At 44.2% G+C, this 13,809-nt stretch overlaps 2 pseudogenes; both read left to right on the top strand.

Annotated features, from left to right (window-relative positions):
* The first annotated feature begins 4,289 nt into the window (after positions 1 to 4,289).
* On the top strand, positions 4,290 to 6,220 carry LOC146822403 (uncharacterized; annotated as a pseudogene).
* A 323-nt stretch (positions 6,221 to 6,543) lies between these two features.
* LOC146822402 (uncharacterized) lies at positions 6,544 to 11,018 on the top strand (annotated as a pseudogene).
* Positions 11,019 to 13,809: the final 2,791 nt, after the last annotated feature.

Below are 13,809 nucleotides of genomic sequence, written 5' to 3'. Positions count from 1 at the left end.
TCATCTAAAAGATTGTGATGGTCAATGAACTCAGATAGTTGCAGGTTCATAACTGACTCAAATATTTTGTCCGGAAAAGGTAGGCAAGCAATAGGCCTGTAGCTAGCTGAGTCAGTAAGATCTAGAGATGGTTTTTTCAATAATGGTTTGATTGCTGCCTTTTTCCAGACTTCCGGATAAATGCCAGATTGGAAGATGGAATTGCAGAGATCTGTTAGGGGAGGTGCTATGACCTCAGTGAGAGTATTCAATATCGCGGGGGGACATGGGTCAAAAGGAGAACCAGACTTGATAGAGGTAACCAGCCTACTGATATGTTCAGTTGAAACCGGAAGAAAGTTGGTGAACTTGGATGTATGAAAAAGGGAATCCGGGGCAGCAAAACGTAAAGGGAGGGAAAATGATGAGTAGATCCTGGAGACCTTAGAAAAGAAGAAACTGGCCAACGCATTACACAGAACTTGAGAGGGTTCCGTCGGAGGGCCTGTAGGGGGGTTGGACAGGGTGTCAACTACCTGAAACAGCTTTTTGGCTGAATTTTGAGCTGATTCAATTTGGGCCAGGAAAAAGATGCTTTTACATTTTACAATGGATTTTTTGTAAAGTGCTAGGGCATCTTTATAAGTCTGCCTATCGACAGGATTATAGTGCTTTCGCCACCGCCTTTCCAAGTTCCTGCAGTGTTGACGCTGTAAACGGAGATCGTCTGTGAACCATGGAGCAGATGGTGATACCCTGTTCGAGATAAAAGTTTTAACTGGGACCACATGGTTCACTGCATCAGAAATCCATTCCTGGTATCTGCTGGACGCTACGCTGGGGTTGGGGGAAGCCTCGTACCGGGAGTCTACCAGAGTCTGGGAAAGAAGTGAATAGTCCAGATTTTTCCAGGCTCTGCAGCTGATGGAAATGCGGGGCATGGGTTTGAAAAAATTGCGGTTATTAGCCTGGATGGTAAAGATTAAAGCGGAATGGTCCGACCATACCACAGGAATAACTGAAGATAGGGAGATCTTGGGGTTGTTGGTGAAAAGCCCGTCCAGCGTATGTCCAGCTTGATGTGTGGGGACATCCACCAGATGCGATAAACGGGCCACGTGAAGGTCAGCTATTAGTTGGGAAGTATCTTTATCCTCAAGGTCCTCTAAATGGAAATTAAAGTCACCTAGGATGGTAAAATCCGGATGGCTTATTGAGAGTTCTACAAATTCTTCCAGGGCCAGGAGGAAGCGCGCGCGAGGGCCTGGGGGGCGATATAACAAAATCCCTTTAAAGGCCTGATTGTGGTCGATTGAAATAATGAAAAGAAATGCTTCACAATCTGGTCGACTTAGAGGGTCAGTTTTGACTCTTAGGTTAGCTTTAAGAATTATGGCTAAGCCGCCTCCTCTCCCCGTAGTTCTGTCCTGTCTCACCACACAGAAGCCCTCTGGGGTGGCTGAACAGAAATCCGGGCCCGAGGAGGCATCTCCCCAAGATTCCCTTATTTCCCAGCAATGCCTCGGGAGAGAGCGGGCATTAATAAGTGCTGCTCGGATATGGTGAAAGGATCCTGGGCCAGTAGTGTGCTTTACAGGGGTGGGACAGGGGAGAGCAAATTTGCAGCCTGGACATATGGTGGGTACAGATATTAGACAAGTAGCAGGGGGTATACATAAGCACGAATCGCTAGGGGCTCCAGAGTTAAGATCTATCAACTGGAAATGGTAATAGTGCAGCCTAGTGCACGGCTAGGGGGAGCGGCCCTGGGCCCGGTGCTGGCGCGGACGGGCGCAGACGGGCTCGCCTAAGGCGAGCCTTCGGCACGCCCGCGGCGCGCCCGCTGCGCGCGTTCGCTGCGCGTACGCGCCATTGGCTCCTGATATTGCCGATGCTACTAGTCACGTGAGGGGGGTGTGTCAGCAAGGAGCTGAGGCCTGTGACCTGCCCTGCAAAAATGGTACTAAAGGAGCATTGAACACAGCTCCGAGTGCAAGGAATAAAAGGTAAAAGCAATGCGATTATATTTTTAAAACAGTATTAAACTTTCCACAGTTAAGCAGTACCAGTAAATCTCAAGGACTTTGTTAAAGGGAAGTTTATGAGACTGGAGTTCGAAGTACTTTGTTTACTAGTCAGCAATTATCAGTAATAGCACAAATACAAGTTTGGGCCCTAGGGGCGTACCAAACCATATACCAAAAAAGTGGTATAAGAACCACGACTGAACTAGACACAGGGCCAAGAGCCTGTAGAATCGCTGGGACCCCAAGGAACCACCAAAGGTAGTGACACAGGGGACCCACGGGGACTGTATTCAGTGTCTAAACACAACCGCGGGTTCCCGTTATCTTCTATGGGCAATGTCCCGGTTGGAAATTTAAAGATTAGGGACACTTCTAATCGCGTCAGGACCAAACCCTTTGGGACTTAAGAAGTTCTAGGGCTAGCACCCACGGGAGCACCGGAGTACTCGAGTTACCTCACCCAGGGAAGCCGGGTGCATAGGTGTCTTTTGGTGTCGGGTCGCGTCAACGATTGCAATGGAAGCCTGCAAGAAACTGCTGCTGCCGTGAAGAGGAGAAGTGTCCGAAGAGATCCAAGCCTGGATCTAGGATGGAAGGAACCTGAAAGCAGAGGGAACAGAGTCTGAGTCACCAGCCAGTGACCAAGGGCAGGATGGACCAATGCCCACAGATGTCGGGTGCTTCAGGTGAGTTTGACGAGTGTCTTGACTCTTCAGCCACGAGGTCACGGAGGCGCCAACGAAGTCCACGAGCCGGATTCGAGCTGTCCCACGAAGTCTTTGGAGTGCTGCGGTGTCGGCGACCAGAATGGACCCAACAAGCCTTGGCAACGGCAAGTCACAGGAATTCAGAGAAAGGACTGCGGTGCAGACCAGCAAGGTCTGAGGGACTCATCCAGCAAAGGCAAATCAGGACACGTCTGGAGCAACCAGGAAAGCCCAAGTAGAAAAGGAGTTGCCTTCGTGGGGGCCTTGCTAGGCAGCAATCTGATAAATAAAGGCAGCTTCAAAAGGAATTTACAATGTTGTTAGCATGAAGCAGGACCTGCTAACTCTGGAATGTGTCCTGTGCTGAGAAGAGATGGTAGAAAGAGTCATGCTATAACATGAGACTAAACACACAGGCAATGCTAACGAAATTATAAAGCACAAACAAAAACACTGGCACTGAAGGGAACTACCTCCTTGTGAAAGAGTAAAATGCAGTTACTCAAAGTGAATTTAGCCAGTGGCTGAAGTTTGCAGACCCACTGCCCCATTCTGTATTCTGTAGTGGGTGGAAGCAAAATGTGAATGGTACAACAACCGACCAATGGATGGAGAGCTGAAAGCCCAAAAAGTAAGTGCATTATACATGTAATTTTTGTAAAATAAAAGGTCTTGGTTTACACCAGATCAAAAACGGATAATGGTGCAAGTGTCATTCTGTAGGTGTGCACATTTGTGGAGAAACCTCTGCATGCCTGCAGAAGGATGGAATAGCACCCACATCATTTCACTTTTTGTTTTTCTTTTTTTCTCTCGATGTTTTGCAGCATTGGGGAAGCCTATACACCTAAAAGGTGAGACCTATTGACTTTGCCAGTGTGTGTTTAAAATGGTTCTAAACCTCCTTTTCCTATTGTCGATCTGGTCAGAGCCTCGGATTGCTGGAGTTACACTATATGGAGGATTGTCAGATTTCCTGTGCGGGTCTTAGCCCAGGCTCTCTGATAGTATAAAGGACTCCCTTGCAGCAGTTGTTTATGTTTCCTGCCTTTATTGTGATGCTCGGTGTTGCATGGTCCATTCACTGGAATATGCTCCATCTTGTATTATTTGTTAGGCCGTGTGATAATCGAACGCATTCCCTGGATAAGAAGGGCAGCATCTTTTCCCTATGGATTTAACATTGTAGTGTGTTGATGGGAGAGGGTCTCGCTCAATGAACAAGGAACCTTCTTTGGTGTCTTGGTTACTCCTTGAGTTCACACTCCTCGATAGAAGGGGATCACGGAAGGGTCGTATGCCCTTACTCTGCCTACTGCATCTTTACATTGAAAGTGTGATCTAGAATTTCTTCAGCTATTTGTCTATATGGACAATTAAATGTCTAATTAAATGCCAAACAATGTTTGTGATGGACTCTGCATTTCAGCTCATTCCGTGTTTGTTTCTCTTAATCTAACAGGTGAAATAAATGCAGTAATAAATAAAAAGGGAAATGAATTAAACATCACTCGTGTAGGAAGTGATGTAAAAACAGTATACCTCGAAATCTCTTCCCTTGAAGGTCTATGCTTCTCCAAAGTCTTTTTACAGCAGAAAACCCAAACTGCCCAATGAGCTCTGTACTTGGCTCTTAGGCATCAGGTGATAGACATATAAGACTTAACACACTGACACACTGAAGCAAGCCTGATTACGAAGGAAGCAGCATCAACAAATCCACACTGGGGAGAAACTGTTTGAATGTACAGAATGTGATATGGCATTTATTACCAAACGATACCTAACACAACACCAAAGTGTCCACCTAGGGGAGAAACAGAATAAATGTACAGAATGTAATAAAGTGTTCCGAAGGAAGAATAATCTAAAGCAACATCTCAAAATTCACACCGGTGAGAAACCGTATGAATGTACTGAATGTGACAAGGCGTTTATTACCAATCAACACCTAATGCGGCATCAGAAAATCCACACTGGTGAGAAACTTTATGAATGTCCAGAATGTGACAAGGCATTTAAAACAAATGGAGGGCTGAATCAGCATCAGAAAATCCACACTGGAGAGAAATCATATAAATGTACAGAATGTGACAAAGTATTTATAACAAATCAACAGCTGAAGCGACATCAGAAAATCCACACTGGGGAGAAACCATATGAATGCACAGAATGTGACAAAGTATTTATAACAAATTACAAGCTGAAGCGACATCAGAAAATCCACACTGGGGAGAAACCATATGAATGCACAGAATGTGACAAAGTATTTATAAGAAATGAAGATGTGAAGCGACATCAGAAAAGCCACACTGGGGAGAAACCATATCAATGTACAGAATGTGACAAGGCATTTAAAACAAATGGAGAGCTGAAACGGCATCAGAAAATCCACACTGGAGAGAGACCTTATAATTGTACAGAATGTTACAAGGCGTTCATTACAAAAGGACGACTAGTGCAACATCAGAAAGTCCACACAGGTGAGAAACCATATGAATGCACTGAATGTGACAAAGCATTTATTACCAATGGAGACCTGAAGCAACATCAGAAAATCCACACTGGGGAGAAACCATATGAATGCACAGAATGTGACAAAGTATTTAGAAGAAATCCTGACCTGAAGCGACATCAGAAAATCCACACTGGTGAGAGACTTTTTAAATGTACAGAATGCGACAAAGTATTTATAACAAAAGGAGAGCTGAAGCGACATCACAAAGTCCACACTGGTGAGAAACCGTATGAATGTACAGAATGTGACAAGGCATTTATCACCAATTACGAATTAATGAAACATCAGAAAGTCCACACTGGGGAGAAACCATATGAATGCACTGAATGTGACAAAGTATTTATAAGAAATCCTGACCTGAAGCGACATCAGAAAATTCACACTGGTGAGAGACTTTTTAAATGTACAGAATGCGACAAAGTATTTATAACAAAAGGAGAGCTGAAGCGACATCACAAAGTCCACACTGGTGAGAAACCGTATGAATGTACAGAATGTGACAAGGCATTTATCACCAATTCAGAATTAATGAAACATCAGACAATCCACACTGGGGAGAAACCATATGAATGCACAGAATGTGACAAAGTATTTATAAGAAATCCTAACCTGAAGCGACATCAGAAAATCCACACTGGTGAGAGACTTTTTAAATGTACAGAATGCGACAAAGTATTTATAACAAAAGGAGAGCTGAAGCGACATCACAAAGTCCACACTGGTGAGAAACCGTATGAATGTACAGAATGTGACAAGGCATTTATCACCAATTCAGAATTAATGAAACATCAGAAAGTCCACACTGGGGAGAAACCATATGAATGCACTGAATGTGACAAAGCATTTATTACAAATGGAGAGCTGAAGCAACATCAGAAAATCCACACTGGGGAGAAACCATATGAATGTACAGAATGTGACAAGGCATTTAAAACAAATGGAGAGCTGAATCGGCATCAGAAAATCCACACTGGAGAGAGACCTTATGAATGTACAAAATGCGACAAAGTATTTATAACAAATGAAGGGCTAAAACGACATCAGAAAATCCACACTGTGGAGAAACCATATGAATGTACAGAATGTGACAAGGCATTTAAAGCAAATCGAGAGCTGAAGCGACATCAGAAAATCCACACTGCGGAGAAATCATACCAATGTACAGAATGTGACAAAGCATTTACAAGAAATGGAGCGCTGAAGCAACATCAGAAAATCCACACTGGGGAGAAACCGTATGAATGCACTGAATGTGACAAAGCATTTAGTACAAATCGAGAGCTGAAGCGACATTAGAAAATCCACACTGGAGAGAAACCATATGAATGTACAGAAGGTGATAAGGCATTTATAACAAATGGAGAGCTGAAGCGACATTAGAAAATACACACTGGAGAGAGAATCTTCAACTGCACTCAATGTGACAAGGCATTTATTACCAATGGATACCTATTGCAACATCAGAGTGTCCACACTGGGCAGAAACTGTATGAATGAACTGAATGTAATAAAGTGTTCCGAAGGAAGCAGAACCTAAAGCATCATCAACAATTCAGCACTGGGGAGAAACCGTATTAATGTACAGAATGTGAAAAGGCATTTATATCAAATGGACACCTAAGAAGACATCATAAAATCCACGGTGGGGAGAGACCATATCAATGACCAGAATGCAACAAGACATTTACTACAAGGCAATTGTTAATGGTGCATCAGAAATTTCACACTGGGAAGAAACCGTGTACATGTACAGAATGCTGCAAAGCATTTATAACAAATAGAGGGATAAAACAACATCAGAAAATTCACACTGGGGAGGAGCCGTATGACTGTACAGAATGTGACAAAGCACTTATAATAAATGGGGAGCTGAAGCAAAATCAAAAGGTCCACACTGGCGTTAGACCATTCAACTGCACTGAATGTGACAAGGCATTTATTTGAAAATCACGTCTAACACAACGTCAGAAATTCCACATCGGTGAGAAACCCTATGAATGCAGTGAATGCAACAAAGCATTTATAACAAATGGAGCGCTAATTCAACATCAAAAAGTCCACACTGGAGAGAGACCATTCAACTGCACTGAATGTGACAAGTCATTTATTAGAAAATCCCGCCTAATGTAACATCAGAAAGTCCACATCGGGGAGAAACCCTATGAATGTACGGAATGTGACAAAGCATTTATAACAATTGGAGATCTGAAGCAACATCAAAAAGTCCACACTGGAGAGAGACCATATCAATGTACAGAATGTGACAAAGCATTTATAACAAAGGGAGCACTAAGGGAACATAAAAAAGTTCAGACTGTTGAGAGACCATTCAACTGCATTGAATGTGACAAGGCATTTATTAGAAAGTCACATCTAATGTGACATCAGAAAGTCCACACTGGGGAGAAACCCTATGAATGCACTGAATGCCACAAAGGATTTATTGCAAAGCAAAAATGAATACAACATCAGAAAGTTCATGCACAAGGGAAGCCATATCAATGTATTAAATGTCACAAAGCATTCATAACATATTTCGAACTGAAGTGACATCAGAAAATCCACACTGGGGATAAACGCTATGTACAAACAGAATGTGATAAAGTCTTATGCAGGAAGAATAAGCTAATGCAGCGTCAACAAATCCACAATAGGGAGAAAGCATATTAATGTACGGATTGTGACGAGGGATTAATTACAAAACAAAATGTAATATGATCTCAAAATGTGCACACAGAGAGAAACTATATACATATATTGAACATGACAATGCATTTATAAGAAATGCTAACACAACATCAAAAGTCCACACTGAATGAGGCAAGGCATTTATTAGCGACGAAAAGTTAAAACGGCATCAGAAAGTCCCCATTGAGGAAAATCTGTATAAATTTACAGAATGTGACAAAGTGTGAAGAGTGAGTTAACCGCATGAATGTACAGACAGTGACAAGGCATTTATTAGAAGGGCACAGCACAGCCAATGTACCATTAGAAAGTCCACAGGAGAGAAACCACATCAGTGCACTTACAGTGACAAGGCATTTGATAAAGAAGCAAGCTAACACAACATCAGAAAGTTCACATGGAGAGAAATGATATGAATAAACTGAACGCAACAAAACATTTATTAGAAAAGCACCGCTAATGCAATATCAAAGTCCACACAGGGAAGAAAGTTATGAAACGAAGAGTGCATATCACAACAAATGTGTCTAGACATTTGTCAAATAGGAAAGACCGAACACAACATCAAAAAGTTCACCTTAGGGAGAGACCATATAAATGAATTGAATGTGACAATTTATTTATTGGCAGGGCACAACTACGAGAATAACAGTAAGTCAACACAAAGGATACATTTATGACTGTGGAGAATGGATGCACTCACAGTGGAAAGGCATCCTTTACAAAGGGAAAACTGATGCAACATCAGAAAGTGAGACACCTCTCCTCCACACAGGAGCGACACCATAGGAATATACTGAACGTGACAAAGCCATCATTACAAAGGGATCATTAATGCAACATCTGAAAATTTACACTGGGAAGTACCTGAAGCAATATATGTGACCAGGTGCCAATCAGGTAGCCCTATTAGCAGAAACAACTTTTTCTTGCAAAGTGTTTTTTCACAGGAGGGGCCTAATGAGTCAACATGCATTTCATGGAGAAACTGCATCCATCTTCATCGCGACAAGACAATCATTACAAAGGAATACCTAATGGTTGAACAGATATTATACCCTGGGGAGAAGCCATTTGAATATTATAAACAAGAAAGGGCATTACCTACTAAGTGCTATCTAATGAGGCATCAAATAGGTCACCCGGGTTTAAGATGCACTGCAACCTAGTGTAGAATATACCAATGGGGGTGACAAGTTGAGCAAGATGCTGCATCGCTTGTGTCAAATGGCACAGTCGCCTGACCAAGTGCCGGTGCTGCTGACATGGAGGGCGGCCTGTGTACCAACCCTCGCAAAGTCACTCAGGCATTCACAGATTATTACTCGGGCTTATACGCTAAGCGGGAGGTCCTGTCCCATGATTAAATTATTCACTTTCTAAGGAACATACCACCAAAATTGGTTTTTGGCAGCACACGGGCCAACTCGACATGCCGATCACTGAAGATGAACTCACTAAAGCACTGTAAAGCATCCGCCCTGGCCGAGCCTCGGGACCCAATGGGTTCCCGAGCGAGTTCCTGAGAATATATATGCCCCAATTGGGTACACATCTGCTAAAGATACTTCAAGAAGCCAGGCACACCTGCAGACGCCTGGAGAAGAACTGGAGATACACCAAGACAACTGGAAACTGTGCCACCTACAAGGACGCCATGACTGGCTACCACAACCAAATCAGAACCACCATAAGCAACTTCATCCACAACAAAATCCTTGCCAACTCCACCAACTCCAATGAATTCTTCAGAGTCATTCAGGAATTTACCAACCCGCGCAGCGAAGCAACAGACATCACCCCATCCCAAGACCTCTGCAACAAGCTTGAAACCTGCTTCCACCTCAAGATCAAAACCCTCTACAACAACTTCATCGACCATCCTCCAGATGCCACAGCCGCAGCCAAGGACACCAGCCAACCCACCATCTCCAACTGGACACCCATCACGACCGAAGAAGCCGCCTCGACAATGAAAGGCATCCACTCGGGGGCCCCCACCGACCCCTGCCCTCCTCACATCATTTTAACAGAACAATAAGCATGGCAATTGTTTATTTTACAGAAGATCGTAATCTGTTAGAGTTGATTATAACAGCGGCCCGTATATAGGGAGGAATTTACATAGAGTTCATATTTGGAATAAGGGCGAGTAGAATAGATAGAATGATGAATCATTTAATTAATAATATTAATGAGAGGAGTGTAGACAACTGTGTATTACGCTTTTTCTTGCAGACATACGGCCCCTTTATCGTTCATCATGAGGAGGTGCAAGATATTATGACACATATTTAATGTCACAACTTTCTGGTATGTAGGTTTTTTTGAGCCACAATATTAGTGCAATATATAATGATGTAAAATAATGGATCTTGAGTTCTAATGCACTACTTTCGCACTATTATGATTTTTTGCGGATTTTAGAAGAGAGACGAGATTTTCCGTCCATGCATTTGATTTTATGTTGTAGAGAATAGACATTGAAGATAACGAGTTCCCGCAGATAAGTAATACGCCCAGTTTGTGGTGGGTATTCCCTTTAGAACTATGTTGATAGTCTGAGTGTGAAGCAAGGAAGATTGTGAAATGGTGAGTGTGAGTGTGGACGTACTGTAGATTAATAAATGATCAGAGCCATTTTTGAGCCTGCAGAACCAGTATGATATATGTTTCTTTGGTTGGTATTTGAGAGAACCATCCTTGGTGAATGTTGATGTATGTGGTGTGGGATGGCAGAGAATCCCTGGATAGAGCCAATAGTCTTATGTGGGTGTTTGTTTAGGGGATGCATCTTAGGAAATGGATTTAATGATTAGATATATGTTTTAATGAATTTGAAATGTGATTGTTCTTATGTTGCTTTACATAGATAATTGTGCTGGGAGACATTTTCACTTGAGCCTGAAGAAGGTGGTTGGACCTGTCAAATACCACCGAAACGCGTCGCTTCTTGGCCTTCTGTAATAAAAACTTTTTTTTGTATAAATCTATAGGGTCCTTTCCTGATTGAGTAAGGGAGGATCCATATCAAATTCTAACTGAAATACAATTGTGGAGTTGCATTTTTTATGTATATTGGGCCCGATTCACAGAATTAACTTAAAACAAAATCCTAAACTTACTACTTTTGGTATTCACAGAATGCACTTACTACTTTTGGTATTCACAGAATGCACTTACTACTTTTGGTATTCACAGAATGGATTTCCGACTACTAACTTTACGTCCGCACTCGGGCCGGAAATTCCGGCCCGGAGGAGGAGCTTCTGGCCCGAAGGCGGGGCTTCCGGGCCGGAGGTGGGGCTTCCACGTCGGAGGCGGAGCTTCCGGCCCGGAGGTGGGGATTCCGGCCAGTGGCGGAGATTTAGCCATGGCCAAAATCTCCACCTCTGGCCCGGAAGCTCCGCCTCCGGCCCGGAAGCCCTGCCTCTGGGCTGGAAGCTCCGCCTCCGGGCCAGAAGCTCCGCCTCCGGGCCGGAGTTTCCGGCCCGAGTGCGGACGTAAACTTAGTAGTCGTAAATCCATTCTGTGAATAGCAGAAGTAGTAAGTTTATTCTGTGAATCGCAAAAGTAGTAAGTTCATTCTGTGAATACCAGAAGTAGTAAGTGCATTCTGTGAATACCAAAATGGTACTAAGTTTAGGATTTTGTCTTAAGTTTGTTCTGTGAATCGGGCCCATCGTGTTTAATTATTGTCGAATATGAATGAATTCAGTTAATGAGGTTGTAATTTTAATTAATTGTATGGTACCTATACTGAAAAAGGATTTTTTAATAAATTGTTTTTAAATTTTCTAAACAAGCGTTCATATTGGGCTTTTTGGCTACTGTGATGTGCTCTGCATGACTGATTGTGGTGAGTGAATAGTATGGTATTGAATTTCCCAAAGGGAATTTTCTTTTAGACCAAGTCTCCTCACATCTACCACAGAGCCATGGCCACCATCGCACCCGAACTGCATCGCACCATCAACACCTCCTTCAATACAGGCACCTTCCCAGATGTCTGGAAATGTGCAGAAGTCAGGCCCCTACTCAAGAAGCCCACAGCGGACCCCACCGATCTCAAAAACTACCGGCCCATCTCGCTCCTCCCTTTCGCAGCCAAAGTTGCAGAGAAGATGGTCAACAGGGAACTGAAACGTTTCAACAAAGAGAACTCCATCCTCGACCTGTCCCAATCCGCATTCCGCAGCAACCACAGCACTACCACTGCCCTACTCACCACCACAAAATACATCCGCACCCTCCTGGACCAAGGCCACTCCGCAGCCCTCATCCTACTCGACCTATCAGCGCCCTTCGACACCATCTCTCATCGCACACTAGTCACCAGACTGCACGACTCCGGCATTCAAGGAACAGCTCTGGACTGGATCTGATCGTTCGTCACTGGAAGAAGCCAGAGAATCAGACTACCACCCTTCCTCTCTGATCCTACGAAAATCACCTGCAGAGTCCCACAGAGATCATCGCTGAGCGGACCCTCTTCAACATCTACATGGCCCCCCTAGCAGCCATCGTCTGACAATATGGCCTCAACATCGTATCCTATGCCGACAACACCCAGCTCATCCTCTCCCTCACCCAAGACCCCACCATGGACAAACTTCACTTCAGAAAGGAATGCAAGACTTCGCAGACTGGATGACCAATAGCTATCTGAAACTCAACACTGAGAAGACAGAAGTCCTCATCCTTGGAACCACCCCTTCAGCATGGGGCAACACCTGGTGGCTGACCGCCCTTGGAGCCCACCTACTCCCTCAGACGACACCAAGAACCCAGGTATCATACGCGACTCCTCACTCACCATGAACTGACAGGTCAACGCCGTCACATCCAGCTGCTTCAACACCCTCCGCATACTCTGTAGGACCTTCAAATGGATCCCCCCTGAGTCAAGGAAGAGGGCCACCCACGCACTCATCACCAGCAGACTGGACTTTGGAAATGCACTCTACACTGGCTTCAACAAGTCCCTACTCTGCAAACTCCACACCATACAGAACACTGCTGCCAGACTTGTCCTCTGCATCCCCCGGCAAGAACACATCAGCCACACCTATGAGAACTCCACTGGCTCCCCGTGGAGAAAAGAGTCACTTTCAAAATTCTCACCCACGCCTACAAATGCTTACACAACAACGGACCCGAATACCTCAACGACAGAATCAACTTACACGTACCCAAAAGAAACCTCCGATCTTCCAACCTCACAATGGCCGAAACCCCGGGCATCCACAGAGCCAGAGCAGGTGGAAGATCCTTCTCTCACATTGCAGTCAAGACCTGGAATGAGCTACCGGCAGATATCAGACATGCACCCTCCCTGAACACCTTCAGAAAGACTCTCAAGACCTGGCTTTTCAGCTAAACAGACCGGCGGACCCCTCCCCCCCAGCGCCTTGAGACCCTCACGGGTGAGTAGCGCTTACAATTCCACTGATTGATTGATTGATTGATTGAGGAGGCCTCTGAGCAGCAGTTCCTCCCATCAGACTGATGACATGCAGAAATCGTGGTATTCCACAAACGAGACTGCCCCCTCCTGAGGAACATTCCTCATATCGCCCAATCTTATTACTGAATTTGGAAGCCAAACACTTGGGTAAGGTTCTCGCAGATCGCCTTCTCCCACACATTTCTGATGTTATTCACCCTGATCAGGCAGGCTTTATGCCGCAGCAATCCACCGCCACAAAATCAAACGGGCTCATAATGCTCTCGGAAAGGCGCCAGAACTTGGCCGGCCCAAGGCCATTTAATTACCAGATATAGATAAAGCATTCAACTCGATCAACTGAGATTATCTATTCCTCCTCTTGCATGCTCTTAACTTTGACCCAAAGTTTCTGACATACATCCGTCTACTATACACAGACCA

This window comes from Triturus cristatus, chromosome 6 (assembly GCF_964204655.1).
Source record: "Triturus cristatus chromosome 6, aTriCri1.1, whole genome shotgun sequence".
Classification (NCBI taxonomy): domain Eukaryota; kingdom Metazoa; phylum Chordata; class Amphibia; order Caudata; family Salamandridae; genus Triturus; species Triturus cristatus.
Note: the sequence above shows the minus strand (reverse complement) of the source record. Positions and strands in the feature narration are given on the sequence as shown.